The sequence below is a fragment of the Podarcis bocagei genome (genome assembly GCF_964188305.1).
Source record: "Podarcis bocagei genome assembly, chromosome: 3".
NCBI lineage: Eukaryota > Metazoa > Chordata > Lepidosauria > Squamata > Lacertidae > Podarcis > Podarcis bocagei.
Window position 1 is genome coordinate 104,638,108 of NC_138127.1, and position 15,681 is coordinate 104,653,788.

The 15,681-nt window shown below is 45.0% G+C and overlaps 2 long non-coding RNA genes across 2 annotated transcripts; both read right to left on the bottom strand.

Moving 5' to 3' along the window:
- Window positions 1–8,699: 8,699 nt before the first annotated feature.
- Window positions 8,700–10,545, bottom strand: LOC308584166. The gene is made up of 2 exons (XR_014006564.1): window positions 10,334–10,545; window positions 8,700–9,047 (listed from the first exon to the last, which is right to left on the bottom strand). It is a non-coding gene; the product is annotated as an uncharacterized lncRNA (long non-coding RNA).
- Window positions 10,546–12,693: 2,148 nt separating this feature from the next.
- Window positions 12,694–14,413, bottom strand: LOC308583134. Its single transcript, XR_014006074.1, has 2 exons — window positions 14,223–14,413; window positions 12,694–13,017 (listed from the first exon to the last, which is right to left on the bottom strand). It is a non-coding gene; the product is annotated as an uncharacterized lncRNA (long non-coding RNA).
- Between the last annotated feature and the right edge of the window lie 1,268 nt (window positions 14,414–15,681).

Below are 15,681 nucleotides of genomic sequence, written 5' to 3' on the forward strand. Positions count from 1 at the left end.
TTATTGGTATGAGCTTTCGTGTGCATGCACACTTCTTCAGGCATATTCATATACAAATCTTTAGAAGACATCTGAAGGCAGCCCTGTATGGGGACATTTTTAAATGTTTAATGCTTTAAAAGGGAAAGGGAAAAAGGGAAAGGGACCCCTGACCATTAGGTCCAGTCGTGACCGACTCGGGGGTTGCGGTGCTGATCTCGCTTTATTGGCCGAGGGAGCCGGCATACAGCTTCCAGGTCATGTGGCCAGCATGACTAAGCCACTTCTGGCGAACCAGAGCAGCACACGAAAATGCTGTTTACCTTCCCACTGGAGCGGTACCTATTTATCTACTTGCACTTTGAAATGCTTTCGAACTGCTAGGTTGACAGGAGCTTGGACCTAGCAACAGGAGCTCATCTTGTCGCGGGGATTCGAACCGCTGACCTTCTGATCAGCAAGTCCTAGGCTCTGTGGTTTAACCCACAGTGCCACCTGCGTCCCCTTGTTAAATGCTTTATTATGTTTCTATATGTGTTGGAAGCTGCCCAGAGTGGCTGGGGCAGCCCAGTCAGATGGATATTATTATTATTATTATTGTTGTTGTTGTTGTTGTTGTTGTTGTTGTTGTTGTTGTTGTTGTTGAATCGGACATCCCTGTTTTCATTTGTGAAATACTGGAGGGTATGGGTGGGTCACAGTATGCGGGTCTAACATGGGCTGTCTTGCCTTTCTCAGACAGTCCAGTGGGCCATATGGGGAAGAAGAGTGCCACAGGCCAGAAACATTAAAGAGGGTGGGTTCCATCCACCTGCCTCCCCAGTAGAGAAGGCCATACCATGCCTTACAGCTCCAGAAAGTGCTGCCAGGAGAAAGGTTTGTCCTGACTGCATCTTGCAAGACCCCTCTAGAGCCTAAGAAGGATACGGGATATGACCGCCACACCACTTTCCAGACACTGTGTCCCGAGGGTGGGGGGAGGCATTACATGCAGTCACCTGAAGGAGTGTCTCCACCTCCATCCTTCTGCCTGGACACTGAGGTCCAGCGCCAAGGGGCTTCTGGTGGTTTCCTCGCTGCGAGAAGCCAAGTTACAGGGAACCAGGCAGAGGGCCTTCTTGGTATTGGCACCAGCTCTGTGGAACGCCCTCCCACCAGATGTCAAAGAGAAAAACAACTACCAGACTTTTAGAAGACATCTGAAGGCAGCCCTGTTTAGGGAAGCTTTTAATGTTTAATAGGTTATTGTATTTTGGTGTTCTGTTGGAAGCCGCCCAGAGTGGCCCGATTATTATTATTATTATTATTATTATTATTATTATTATTATTATGCGCAGAACAATGCTCATCATATTGGCAGTTTTATTTCCCACTGCTTCCCTACAATCCCTAGCTCAGAATTTGCATTTTTCACAGACTGGGTCAACATCTTGCTTGAGCTGGCTACCATGGCCCCAAGGTCTTGTTCCTGGTCAGGCACCACCAATGGACCACCCTATGGCCATCTGTTTGAAACTAATATCCTTTTGCCACTTTGCATTTGCTCACATTGCATTTGCTCACTTTCCCATTTCGTCACCCATTCATTTAGTTTGGAGAGGTCCTTTTGGAGCTCTTCGCAATCCCCCTTTGTCCTGACTGCTGGCAGCTGGTGCAAATGTCCCCATATCCCAATCCATTTCCAGGCCTTTCACCTTAAGTAAAATAATAATAATAATAATAATAATAATAATTATAATAATTATTATTATTATTATTTTTTATTTATACCCCGACCTTCCCAGTTCAAAAACCAGGCTCAGGGCAGCTAACAACAAATTCAAAATACTTTTACAGGTAGGTAGCCGTGTTGGTCTGCCATAGTCAAAATAAAAAAAATCCTTCCAGTAGCACCTTAAAGACCAACTAAGTTAGTTCTTGGTATGAGCTTTCATGTGCATGCACACTTCTTCAGATACACTATCTGTACACAGATGTTGCCTTTTCCTGGAAGACCTATTGCAGTCGTTAAGAGTCGTCAACAGGCTCATCTCAGCTATCTGCCAATCTCCCATTCCCACCACCCTTCTGAGTAATACCCCTCCCCACCTTCTCACTATATAGAAGAATCTGGCAACTTCTGTTTCAGTGTATCTGAAGAAGTGTGCATGCACACGAAAGCTCATACCAAGAACTAACTTAGTTGGTCTTTAAGGTGCTACTGGAAGGAATTTTTTTATTTCAAAATACTTTAACAGATGGGTAGCCGTGTTGGTCTGCCATAGTCCAAATAAAAAAATTCCTTCCTGTAGCACCTTAAAGACCAACTAAGTTAGTTCTTGGTATAAGCTTTCGTGTGCATGCACACTTCTTCAGATACACTGAAACAGAAGTTGCCAGATCCTTCTATATATTGAGAAGGTGGGGAGGGGTATTACTCAGAAGGGTGGTGGGAATCGGAGATTGGCAGATAGCTGAGATGAGCCTCAGATCTGGCAACTTCTGTTTCAGTGTATCTGAAGAAGTGTGCATGCACACGAAAGCTTATACCAAGAACTAACTTAGTTGGTCTTTAAGGTGCTACAGGAAGGAATTTTTTTATTTAAAATACTTTAAAACACTTAATTATAAAAGCTGCATAAAATACAGTATAAAAACATGAATAACAATAAAATTAAAAAATCAATTAGATAATCCCTAGGGCTAGCTGGCTGAATTGGTCCTACTTGGGCCAGCGAAGAGGCCAGGGGAGAATTAGCTGTGGGGTTTCAGAGTGGGTGATCTTCATAAAAGGGGAGGGGGAAGGAAGAGAAGGGAAATAAAAGAGCTGGAGGCAGGTTTGCAAAGACGTGTGGGTGTCCTTGGAGCATCGTATTGTGAAACATGGGAGACGGCTTTATCCAGAGTCAGACCGCTGATTCATCTAGCTCAGGTTTGTCTGCACTGAATGGCAGCATCTCTCCACCATTTCAGACAGGCATTCTTTTCCAGTAAAACCTAGAGATGAACTTTCTGCATGCCAAGCATATGCTCTGTCCTTGAGGAAAGGCCCTTCTCTTGGCAGGCTTTTCTTGCAGCAGCAGGCAGCCGCAGTGCAGGAGGTCATCAAGGAAATAATGTCCTTTGCATCCACTCTTCCTGTAACTGTCATAAAAAAAGGATATTTGAACTTCGTTCTTTCCATTTCAAGAAGCGAATATTGGGGCAATTCAAACAATTTATAAATGAGTGGTAAATAGTCTTTGCAGCTGGAGAGCGGGTGTGCTGTTCTGGGTCAACATAGGAGTGAGATCTAGCCCAAGGACAAGCTGGTTTCCTCCTGCTCCAGAGGGCAGGACTGAAACCAATGGCTTCAAGTTACAACAAAGGAGATTCCAACACAACTTCAGGAAGAACTCTTTGACAGTAAGGTCTGTCAGTGGTACGGTGTCCCTCAGGAGGTGGTGGACTCAGTAGTGGAGGAAGTGGGGGTGCGGGCCACCCCAAGTGTCATCACGGGGTGGGGGAAGTGACAAAATGACAAAACCTTTGGTGGACGTGCCCAAAGATTAAGGCTTTCTGGGAAATGATATATAATGAACTGAAAAAGGTATTTAAATATACCTTTCAGAAGAAACCAGAGGCCTTTCTCCTGGGCATGGTCGGCCAATTGGTGCCAAAGAAAGACAGAACATTTTTTATGTATGCAACAACGGCAGCAAGAATACTTATTGCAAAGTACTGGAAGACACAAGATCTACCCACCTTGGAAGAATGGCAGATGAAGGTGATAGACTACATGGGACTGGCAGAAATGACTGGCAGAATCCGAAACCAGGGAAGAGAGACGGCGGAAGAAGATTGGAAGAAATTTAAGGACTATCTTGGGAAATATTATAAAATTATTGAATGTTAGATTGATGTTGGATAGAATCTAAGTGGTTACCAGCTGTAATGATTAAGATAATTGGGGAAAAAAGAAGAAAGAAAGGTGTAAAATTAAGTGAAAATTAAGGGTGAGGATTTGCTGAATGAATAATTTGAATTGGAATACAAAAAGGGGAGGTATGAGGAGGTCCGAGAAATAAGTTAAAAGAAAACAAGTGAATGAAATTATATGTGTTTTTAATCTTTGTATTTTTGTTTTTTGTCTTTTTTGTATAAACTTTGAAAAGTTAATAAATATATTTTTTAAAAAAACAAAATGACAAAAATATGAGGGTTTTATTTTTTTAAAAAATGGACTCAGGAAACTTTTTAGTTCAGTCAACAAACGTAACAAATTGCGGCTGGCAGTGGGCGCTACACTGCGGGGGGCCAGCACTTCTTTGGTGATCACTCGTAGCCGAGTAAGATGGTCTTCCATAGGCACGGTTTTAACAATGAGTCCATAAGTTGCTGTGGAGGCCAATTCTGGACCCACACTTCCTTCCACAGTGGGAACATTGGTTTCCAGGCAGGAATTGATCACGGTGAAGGTTTGCCAAGCGTGCCTTCCTCTTAGCACGTTTCTCCCTTTCATCCTGAGTTTGAGCGTCTTCAAAGCCCATGACACCTTTGGGAAAGGCTGTTCTCCAATTGGATCGCTCACAGGCCAGTGTTTCCCAGTTGTCAGTGTTTATACTACATTGTTTTAGATTTGCCTTGAGAGAGTCTTTAAACTGCTTTTGTTGACCACCAGCATTACGCTTTCCATTTTTAAGTTCGGAATAGAGTAGTTGCTTTGGAAGACAATCATCAGGCATCCGCACAACATGACCAGTCCAACGAAGTTGATGTTGAAGAATCGTTGCTTCGGCACTGGTGATCTTTGCTTCTTCCAGCACACTGGTATTAGTTTGCCTGTCTTCCCAAGTAATGTGCAAAATTTTTCGGAGACACTGTTGATGCAATCTTTGGAGGAGTTGGAGATGGCGTTTATAAGTGGTCCATGTTTCACAAGCATATAACAATGGAGCCTGCAGCTTGCCTGAGCCACACATCTCTCCTGGGAGTGACGTGGTGGCTTGGCCACCTGCAGGCTCCGCACTCCCTGCAGGCTCCACCTCTCCCTTGGTCACCCTACAGCTGGGGGGGGGGGAGCAGCAGCAAAGAGGCTTCACACAGCACACCCCACCCCTGACTACAGGATGTGTGCACCACCCTCAGCAGCTGAGTGTCTAGCTCTGCTGCTGGGTGGATTCTCCTACCTTGGAGGTTTTCAAGCAGAGGTTGGATGGCCACCTGTCATGGATGCTTTAGCTGAGATTCCTGCACTGCAGGGGGTTGGACTTGCGGACCCTAGGGGTCCCTTCTGACTCTACAATTCTATGATTCTATAAGGATAAAACCCAGGTAGTGGGGGTGGAAGTTGTCAGGAGCTCGGCGTACACTCGAGTAGAACCCTGGCAGAGACACATGCCCGACTGGCAAGTTCTCTCCCTCCTGGTCGATCGTTTGGGAGCTTCAAAAGCTTTCTTCAGCCTGAACATCACAGCAACCGATGCCAACAGAAACCAGCACACCTAGGGATCTGCAGAGTTTGCACAGTTTGCGTAGCAGACCTCAGCAACTCAGCATTTTGGCTAATCTACTTTATTTACATATAAACACACATGGAGCACTGCAACATGCCTCCCTCTCTCTCTCTGGCATCAGACAGAAAAGAGGAAAAGAACAAAGGACAATAGTCCCACTTCACAGTAACACAAACATCCTGTCTCCATCACTTCCCACTCTGTCGGAATATACCATCATGTGAGAGACAACAATCCCATGACTGCAATCATGGAGCATGAATTCTAACAGAAGTGAAGGAAGGTGGAGCTCTTTTGTGACTGAAAGATCCAGCTTCTAATCTCGTGAAAGAATTTTACCAGGGCTCTCCAATTCCCCTTTGGGGAAGTAATTTTGTTCCTGCCTGATCCAAGCTTTTTGCTACTTCTGCTAATGGTGCTTTGCTCAAAAGGTGCCGGGCATTCAAGCCCTTCTGCCTCTGTGCCCTACACCCAAGTTTCCATTCCTGGCAAATAAGCTTTGCACTTCTGCTTCTGCAATGGGGCTTCACACCCCCTCCTTCCTCAAACACCCCCCCCCAAAAAATGGCTCGTGGGTATGGGAGAATTTCCAGAATGGCGCACAGGGGTAGGAGAGGGGGGAACTGTTCCATCCAGAAAGCTCAAATGCTTAGGATTGCCTTGATGTGATGTTGAATTCCTCCCTGTATCCTCTGATGTCACACTCACCTTTCTAAAACGATTGCCTAATCTAAGATAGGAACCTGTGTATTACAAACTCTGTGTCGTTTTAAAAAATAGAATAAAATGCAAACAGTGAGGCTAAACTATCACAAATTGCACACACACGTGTAGCATTTCTCTGCTGAGCCAAAGCACACAAGATAAGACCTGCTTTATTGCAGATAATATTGTTTTGTTATCACCGTGCTAATTTAACACCTGTTAACACTTGGCCCGATAAAGGCTACTCATATTTACATTCCGGAGTTTCCGCCCCAGTTTGTGTGTATGCATGTGTGCAATATACATATAAATCTTTTTCTCCGTAGAAACATACAAAGAACTTTGAACACAAATAAAATTCTGAACATAACAGAGAACATTTATTAATTTATTTCATGAAATTTATTCACTGCTCTATTGCTGTTGTTGTTGTTTTTAAAAAAAGAATTCAAAGTGGCTTATGGAAAAGATAAAACAATAAAATCATCAATAAGGAATCAGGTAGGTAGTCGTGTTGGTCTGACACAGTCAAAATCAGTTAAAAAATTGTCGAGTAGCACCTTAGAGACCAACTATGTTTCTTCCGGGTATAAGCTTTCGTGTGCGCACACACTTCTTCAGATACACTGAAACAGAATCTTAAGAAGGGTATCTGAAGAAGTGTGCATCCACTCTGGGCAGCTTCCAACATATATAAAAGCGCAATAAAACATTAAACATTTGAAAAAAACCTTCAGGCAGCTTGAGAGTCAGATAACTCCATACCCTCAGGAGCGTCGCTAGTGGGGTGTGGGGGTGTGGTCCACCCCAAGTGTCTTGCCTGGGGGGGGGTGACAAAAGGTCAGGGCGAGAGAGGTAAGGACCCTCCCTCCCTGCTAGGAATCAATCAAGGGTTCTGTTCCTAGAATCATAGAGTCATAGAGCTGGAAGGAACCCCAGGGTCACTTAATCCAGCCCCCTGCAGTACAGGAATCAGTTTCTTTGCTTTCCGCAGCCTCCAGTCCTGGAAGGAGAGCATTTTGTCTGGTTTCATTGGGATGTGGGAAATGGGAAACGAAGGGATTAAGCAGGCACATGCACACATATGCATGCCTGTTACTCTCTCGGAAACCCTTGGCATTCAGTGGGAAACAGGAAATCTGTGCAAAGCTTCAGGAGGCTATATTAGTCTTATAAGGTGCCAAATGATGGCAAGCTGCATTGGCAAGGAGGCTTTCTCATAAGTTCAGATTAATGCAAGGAAAGAAGCACATTTTCACCGCAGCGTGGTGCAATTTAATCATGCACACCAACAAACTGGGAAAGGAGCACAGTAGCTGCATATACAGGGATCTGGACTGGAAACATAAAGAAAAACAATTTGAGGAGGCTGTGTGTTCCGTTAAGAGGTTGTTTATTGAAAGATGGGGAACAAATTAACCAATGGTTCGCTGAAAGGATTGGAATCAATTAACCCACGATTTATTCAAAGTGAGTTCCTCATTCTTCCTCCTGCTTGCAGAAACTTCTGCTGGGGTTTTTCCAGGATTCCACCTAATCTTGCATCAGCGCACTTCAGCACATCAGAAAACAGGAAGTCGAATTCCGCCCCCCCCCCATCACCCATCATTCTCAGAAAGTCAACGCTGTCTCTGGAGTGTTCAAGCAGAAATTCTTTACTTTCAGTGCAAACTCAGTTGGTTTACCTACAGTTACCTTTACCTGCAGTTATATACAAAAAACTCCCTCCCTTCCCCAAGACAAGGTCATTTCATCCCTGTTCAGGAGTAGTTTACCCCCTGAGTTTAACACAAAAAACAGAAGATGAGCTATCAACTTAATGTCCTGAGTCATAAAAGAAAAAGGTGGGGGAGGAAATACAGAGGAAACGATCTCTGACCATTAGCCATGCTGGCTGGAAACACTCAACCAATGAACTAGAGTACTCCTTTCCCACTGTCCTGGGATTAAACTCCAGTCGACATAATGGCAATGATCCCTGAGTAAACATGCAAAGCGTTGTGTCATTAGAAGCCCAGCTTCGTGGAGAGGCTGCCCTAACTTAAAAAGGTAAAGATAAAGGGACCCCTGACCATTAAGTCCAGTTGCGGATGACTCTGGGGTTGAGGTGCTCATCTCACTTTACTGGCCGAGGGGGCTGATGTACAGCTTCCAGCATGACTAAGACGCTTCTGGTGAACCAGAGCAGTGCATGGAAACGCCGTTTACCTTCCTGCCAGAGCGGTACCTATTTATCTACTTGCACTTCGTGCTTTTGAACTACTAGGTTGGCAAGAGCAGGGACCAAGCAATGGGAGCTCACCCCGTCGCAGGGATTCGAACTGCCGACCTTCTGATCGGCAAGCCCTAGGCTCTGTGGTTTAACCCACAGCGCCACCCACATCCCTTGACCCAATTTAGCCATCCTTTAAAATTATTATTATTATTATTATTATTATTATTATTATTATTATTATTATTATTATTATAGCAATGATTTCAGATTCCCCAATCTTTCACGTAGGCAAACAGAAAACATAAAGGAAAACCAACTGAGCCGGGTTTATGTGCAGTTAATGAGTCGTTTATTGAAAGGAGAGAGAATTAACCCATGATTTGGTGAAAGGAGTGGAATCAATTAACCAGCAACTTCTGCGAAAGGAGTGGAGTGGCACATTCTTCCTGGTGATTGTAGAAAGGTCTGCCACTGGGTTTCTCAGGACTCTGTCATCTGACATCAGCGCTCGCAGCACTTCAGAACTGCAGAAAATGGGCAGTCGTTAAACACTTCTTTGAATACCAAGCCTTTGTGACATGAGAAGCCCCGGGGCAGGCAGTATCCATCTAAGCCTTGGCACAGGACCACCTTAAGTCGTTCAGAATCGTCTGGCTGGGGCATCAGCCCAGGGTCTGCATATAAAAGAGAAAAGCAGCATTAGTGAATATTCTTCAAGGGTCAATAGACATAGAAAAGAGCGAAGACCTCAGGAACTTAAGTTTATGTGAGGGGAGATCCTGGCTGGCAGAACATCATGATGGTGAAAGTAGTTCAGTTCCATTAGGGCAAACTGGGCACTCCCCACTCCCAAACCTCAGATTGCTTCCAGACAGCTTTCATCTGCCTGCCTCCCCCCTTCTTTTTTACAATTTTCTTTTGATTTTCAAAAGTTAATTACATATTTGGTTTCCCCCAATATTTTTTAAGAAATGTGAACTTCCCCTCTAACCCTCCATGGTTTCCTTGTTTCCCCTTATCCTGCTGCAAATCACACCTAACATCCTTCCTCATACCCTATGTGGAATTGGCAAGTTTGACATCAAGAATCAGAGACCAGGAGGTGTCTGTGATTAGAGAGGGGTGGAAGCTTTGTGGTATTTGAAGAAATGTAATAAAAGACATGGGTGGTGCAAGGGATGTGGGTGACGCTGTGGTCTAAGACACTGAGCCTCTTGGGCTTGCCGATCAGAAGGTTGGCGGTTCAAATTCCCATGACGGGGTGAGCTCCCGTTGCATCGGTCCCAGCTCCTGCCAAATTAGCAGTTCAAAAGCATGCCAAAAAGTGCAAGTAGATAAATAGGTACCGCTTCCCTGGGAAGGTAATCAGCATTTCTGTGCACTGCTCTCATTTCAGTGTTCCGTTGCACCACATGACCCAGAAAAACTGTCTGCGGAGCGGACAAATACCAGCTCCCTCAGCCTGCAAAGTGAGATGAGCGCTGCAACCCCAGAGTCGTCTGAGACTGGAGCCAGCAGAAGTGATGGCACTAAGGTTAGGGAAAGGGTTTGGGAGAGGGGGAGAGAGGACATGGAAAAAGGGATGCCATGCAAATTTGGATTCCAGTCTCAGCCACTGCCACAAAGAAGCTCCTGACAGATTGCTTCTGAGGGATTATGGGGGGGGGGGACAGCCCATCCCAACCGCTGAAGGAAGGTCAAGAAGAAAGTCCTAAAACACAAAGTCCCATCAAACTCAGTAAAAAGTAAATCCATCATGATGAGCTGGACAATGAACCAGATTGCCCAGGTCCTTCCTATGAGGCTGGAAAGTCCATGATAACTAAAGCTTGTAAGTCAAAAGAATTATCTTTCTGCAATAATATGGCTGAGCTAACCTAGAGTTGTACTTCTAACTGTGATTCTAGGATTCCTCCACAAGCTGCAATATGAAAGAATGACCATTTTCAGCCCAACTTACCCTCTTTCAACTTCATTTCAGGGTCAAGAGGCTCCTTGGCTTCATCCTCGGAAGGTGGTTTGGGATTGGCCTGGACCTGGTAGACCAAGAAGGCAACAGCAAAGAGAACGTAGAGCATCTTCATGTTGAGAATTGGCTGCAGTCGCAATGCTAATGGAAGGAAAAGGCTCAATGAAGAGAAGGGTGGAGAATCTATGGAAGCTTTGCTGGTATTTATATGGTTTATACCAGGAAAAGGGAAGAATAGTGTTAGAGACTGTTGCCAAATCAACAGTTGTCACTCAACAATCCAAATCATTTGAAATACTTTCATTTTGCATTTTATGAAATGTTTGTGGAACCTGAAATTCTGATTCCCCAAACTATTATTCTCTTTGTTGTCACCTCAAATATGTGATTATGTATCTATTGACTTAACAACACCCAAGCTTACAGAATACCTTACAGGCCTTACAGAATGCGGCCAGATTCAATCAATCACTCTCTTTATTATTGTCAATGACAGATATTCAGAAAGAAACATGTGATGTAACCCAATCCTGCATTGTAGAAGCTTGGAATAGATGACTCTTGGGGTACCTTCCAACTTTACAATTCTGTGATTCGTGTGCATGTGTGTATTTATTGTTTTATTTTATTTTTGCAGAGGACACCAACGACTATAACATCCTTCTGGACCGTCTAGAGGGGCTGGGAGCACTGTTATACAGTGGTTCTGCTCCTTCCTCCTGGACCGTGTTCAGAAAGTGGTGGTGGGGTAGGAGTGTTCAGACCCCTGGGCTCTCACTTGTGGGGTGCCTCAGGGTTCCATCCTCTCCCCCATGCTTTTCAACATTTACATGCAGCCACTGGGAGAGATCATCAGGGGGTTTGGGCTGGGTGTTCATCAGTATGCAGATGATACCCAGCTCTACCTCTCTTTCAAATCAGAACCAGTGAAAGTGGTGAAGGTCCTGTGTGAGTGTCTGGAGGCGGATGGAGGATGGATGGCGGCTAACAGATTGAGGTTGAATCCTGACAAGACAGAAGTACTGTTTTGGGGGGACAGAAGGTGGGCAGGTGTGGAGGACTCCCTGGTCCTCAATGGAGTAACTGTGGCCCTGAAGGACCAGGTGCACAGCCTGGGAGTCATTCTGGACTCACAGCTGTCCATGGAGGCGCAAATTAATTCTGTGTCCAGGGCAGCTTCACCTGGTACGCAGGCTGAGACCCTACCTGCCCTCAGTCTGTCTCGCCAGAGTGGTGCATGCTCTAGTTATCTCTCACTTGGACTACTGCAATGCACCCTATGTGGGGCTACCTTTGAAGGTGACTGGGAAACTACAACTAATCCAGAATGCGGCAGCTAGACTGGTGACTTGGACCACATAGCATCGGTCTTGAAAGACCTACACTGGCTCCCAGTACATTTCCAAGCACAATTCAAAGCGTTGGTGCTGCCTTTAAAGCCCTAAATGGCCTCGGTCCAGTATACCTGAAGGACCTGGCTAAGTGAGGGCGAGAGAGGTAAGAAGCCTCCCTCCCTGCCAGAAATCAATCAAGGGTTATATTCCTAGAATCATAGTAATCCAGCCCCCTGCAGTACAGGAATCAGTTTCTTTGCTTTAAACAGCATCCAGTCCTGGAAGGAGAGCATTTCATCTGGTTTCATTGTGATGTGGGAAATGGGAAACGAAGGGATTAAGCAGACAGATGCACACATATGCATGCCTGTTACTTTCTCGGAAACCCTTGGCATTCAATGGGAAACCGGATATCTGTGCAAAGCTTTAGGAGGCTATGTTAGCCTTATAAGATGCCAAATGATGCCAAGCTGTATTGGCAAGGAGGCTTTCTCATAATTTCAGATTAATGCAAGGAAAGAAGCACATTATCACCGCAGAGTGGTGCAATTTTATCGTGCACACCAACAAACTGGGGGAAAGGAGCATAGTAGCTGCATATACAGGGATCTAGACTGGAAATGCGGGACACGGGTGGCACTGTGCTTTAAACCACAGAGCCTAGGGCTTGCCGATCAGAAGATCAGTGGTTCGAATCCCCGTGGCAGGTTGAGCTCCCGTTGCTCAGTCCCTGCTCCTGCCAACCTAGCTGTTCGAAAGCACGTCAAAGTGCAAGTAGATAAATAGGTACTGCTCCGGCGGGAAGGTAAATGGCGTTTCCGTGCGCTGTTCTGGTTCGCCAGAAGTGGCATAGTCATGCTGGCCACATGACCCGGAAGCTGTACGCCGGCTCCCTTGGCCAATAAAGCGAGATGAGCGCCGCAACCCCAGAGTCGGCCACGACTGGACCTAACGGTCAGGGGTCCTTTTACCTTTACCTTTTAGACTGGAAACATAAAGAAAAACAATTTGAGGAGGCTGTGTGAATAGGTTGTTTATTGAAAGATGAAAGATGCTGAAAGGATTGGAATCAATTAACCCATGATTTATTCAGAGTGAGTTCCTCATTCTTCCTCGTACTTGCAGTAACTTCTGCCGGGGGTTTCTTGGGATTCCACCTTCTCTTGCATCAGCGCACGCAGCACTTCAGAACATCAGAAAATGGGCAGTCGTTCCATGGTTCCTTGAACGCCAAGCCATTGTGACACTGGAAGTCACGTGGCAGGCAATAGCCATCATTGTCAGAGCACAGAACCACCTGAAACCGTGAAGAATCCTTTGGTTCTGGGTTCAGCCCAGGGCCTGCATATAAAAAGAAAGAAAGGGCAGCATTCTTCAAAATATTTGAAGAGCTCTCGAAGAGCAAAGGACTTCTTGAAAGGCAGATTTCAGTAGAAAATACAGATGCATTTTTGTACACATCATTGAGCTGGGAACCACCTTGCAAAATTCACAGAAGGGGCGAATTTCAAACAATGGCTGGAGTGCAAACTGAATAGGATCTCTCCCTCATTCTTATTACCAGATAAATGGCTGCAGGGCTGCAGCATTAAGCACACAAATTCCCACAGAGAAATATGAAGGTGCAGATGCACGAACAGCATGCCTCTTTGAACATCTTACTTCAGGCATAGGCAAACTCAGCCCTCCAGAAGTTTTGGGACTATAATTCCCATCATCCCTGACCAGTGGTCCTGCTAGCTAGGGATGATGGGAATTGTAGTCCCAAAACATTGGGAGGGCCGAGTTTGCCTATGCCTGTCTTACAGAAGATAACATTGAGGGTAACTTAAGCAGAAAATGTTTTCAGCAATTCCCCACCTGCCAAAAAAGAAATAGGGAGGGTGAGTTTTAAGCCATGCCCTAAAGTAGCATTGAGCAATTTGCAGTCCAGGGGCCTCAGAAACTGGCAGGGGAGGGAGGAGTGAAACAAACAAAGGGTGGAGGAGATAAAGAGAGAAGGGGTGGGAGATAGAGAAAAGGGGGTCACAGAGAGAGGGAATGCCTCACTCACTTTTGAGTCTATTCTCAGCTACTGCCACAATGCAACTTCTGACAGATTGCCCCTAAAGGAATCTCGGGGGGGGGGGGACTTCCCACCCCAGCCATTGAAAGAAAATCAGGGGAAAGGTTCTAAAACACACAGTCCTGTCCAGTTCAGTAAATAATGAACCTGAATGCATTCCCTCATCCCAGTATGAGCTGGGCAATGAACCAGTTTGCCTAGGTCCTTCCTGCGAGGCTGGAAAGTCCATGGCAGCTAGAGCTTGTAAGTCTCAAGAATTTTCTTTATGCAACCCCATTGCTGAGCTAACCTAGGGTTGCACATCCAAGTGGGATTGTAGAATTCTTTCTCACCTCTCAATAACTACAGGGGGTTAATTTATTAATTAAATTAGTCCATCACGTCATCTTGCTTGGGACAACCCAAGGCAACTTACAACCAAACTAACAGACAATAAACCCCCCATAGATACATTGAAATGTTGTTCTTCAGCCCAACTTACCATCATCTTTATAAGCACGAGACTCGAGAAACTCCTTGGCTTCCCCTTCAACTTTGGAGGGTGGTTTGGGATTGGACCGAACCTGGAAGACCAAGAAGGCAACAGTAAAGAGAACGTAAAGCATCTTCATGGTTGAAGATTTGCTGCACCCTCAATACTAATGGAAAGAAAAGGCTCAATAAAGAGAAGGATGAAGACCCCCTGGAAGCATTGCTGGTATTTATACAGTTTATACCAGGAAACAGGGAGAATGATGTTCTGAGATTGCTGCCAACATCAAATATCCATTGTCAACTATTGGTTGAAACCACCTGAAATTATTTCACTTTACAGTTAATCCAACAATTGCTGGGATTAGCATTCTGCTGCTTTCAAATGCTGATTCTCTGTTCTCACCTTAGCAAGGCAATTCAGCATCAATTGACTCACCAATACCTGAACTGCGGACATCTTTCAGAAGGCACCTCAAATGTTTTTTGTTGAAACTGGGGAAACTGGCGAGAGCAAGGTGGGGCTTTTGTAATCAGTGGAGCTGGGGGTGTTAGAATGAATGTATTGTTTCCTACTATAAGCCTTGCACCATATAATCATTGCATCGGTCTGACAGCTAAAGATGCAGGGATCAAGCTTCAACCAATTTCCCCCCTGAGAAACTGCAAAACACTGGGGGACATGCTTTCAGGGCCAACTCTACCATTGGACAGCACAGGGCAGCTGCCTCTGTTGTCAGGGGAGAGACAGCAGCAATCTAAGTTAGCCTCATGCTTAGTGTGGTCCCAACACCAGTGTTAAGTAAGATTCAAGTGCTAGTCCTGTAAGATTCTGCATGTAGTATGGAAAGGACACCAGCCTGTCCATTGCAGCAGGCATTAACATGGCTTCAGCTGCCCCTGAGAGCTATGTTCTGTCTTCACATAAGCTAATAACAGCTGGCCAATGAATGAACCAAGAAGCTGCACAGATCCATGTTAGGTAGATTTTATGAGTCTATAAATTCCTGTCAATGTATTGCCAGAACCTAGCTTACCCAGAGATGGGTGAATCTGTCCGTTCTAGTTTTTCTCCTCCACCTCTTCTTCTTTTTCTTTTCCAAAACTTGAATGTAGTTCTGCACTTTCCCATATCAGTTTGTGAAATGGCAAGTCCTCCTGAAAATTCATCAGCATCTTGCTACAAATTTATCCCAATGCACATGTATTTCGATGCAATTTGGCCCAATGCACACATTTTTGGCAAGCCATTTCCCCTAAGATAATGCAGTTTCATATATTAACAATATATGCATCCCTGTGCACATTTTACCCTGGTATATGCATTTTGGGTACATTTTGCTTAGCTGAAGAACTGCATTGCAAAATGCAGACAAGTGTTGCTTTTGAGGGATGGCCGTGGTTCAGCTAATATATTGCCTCAGAAAGCGCAAAGTTGGTAGATTTGCCTTTAGATGTGAACTGAATCA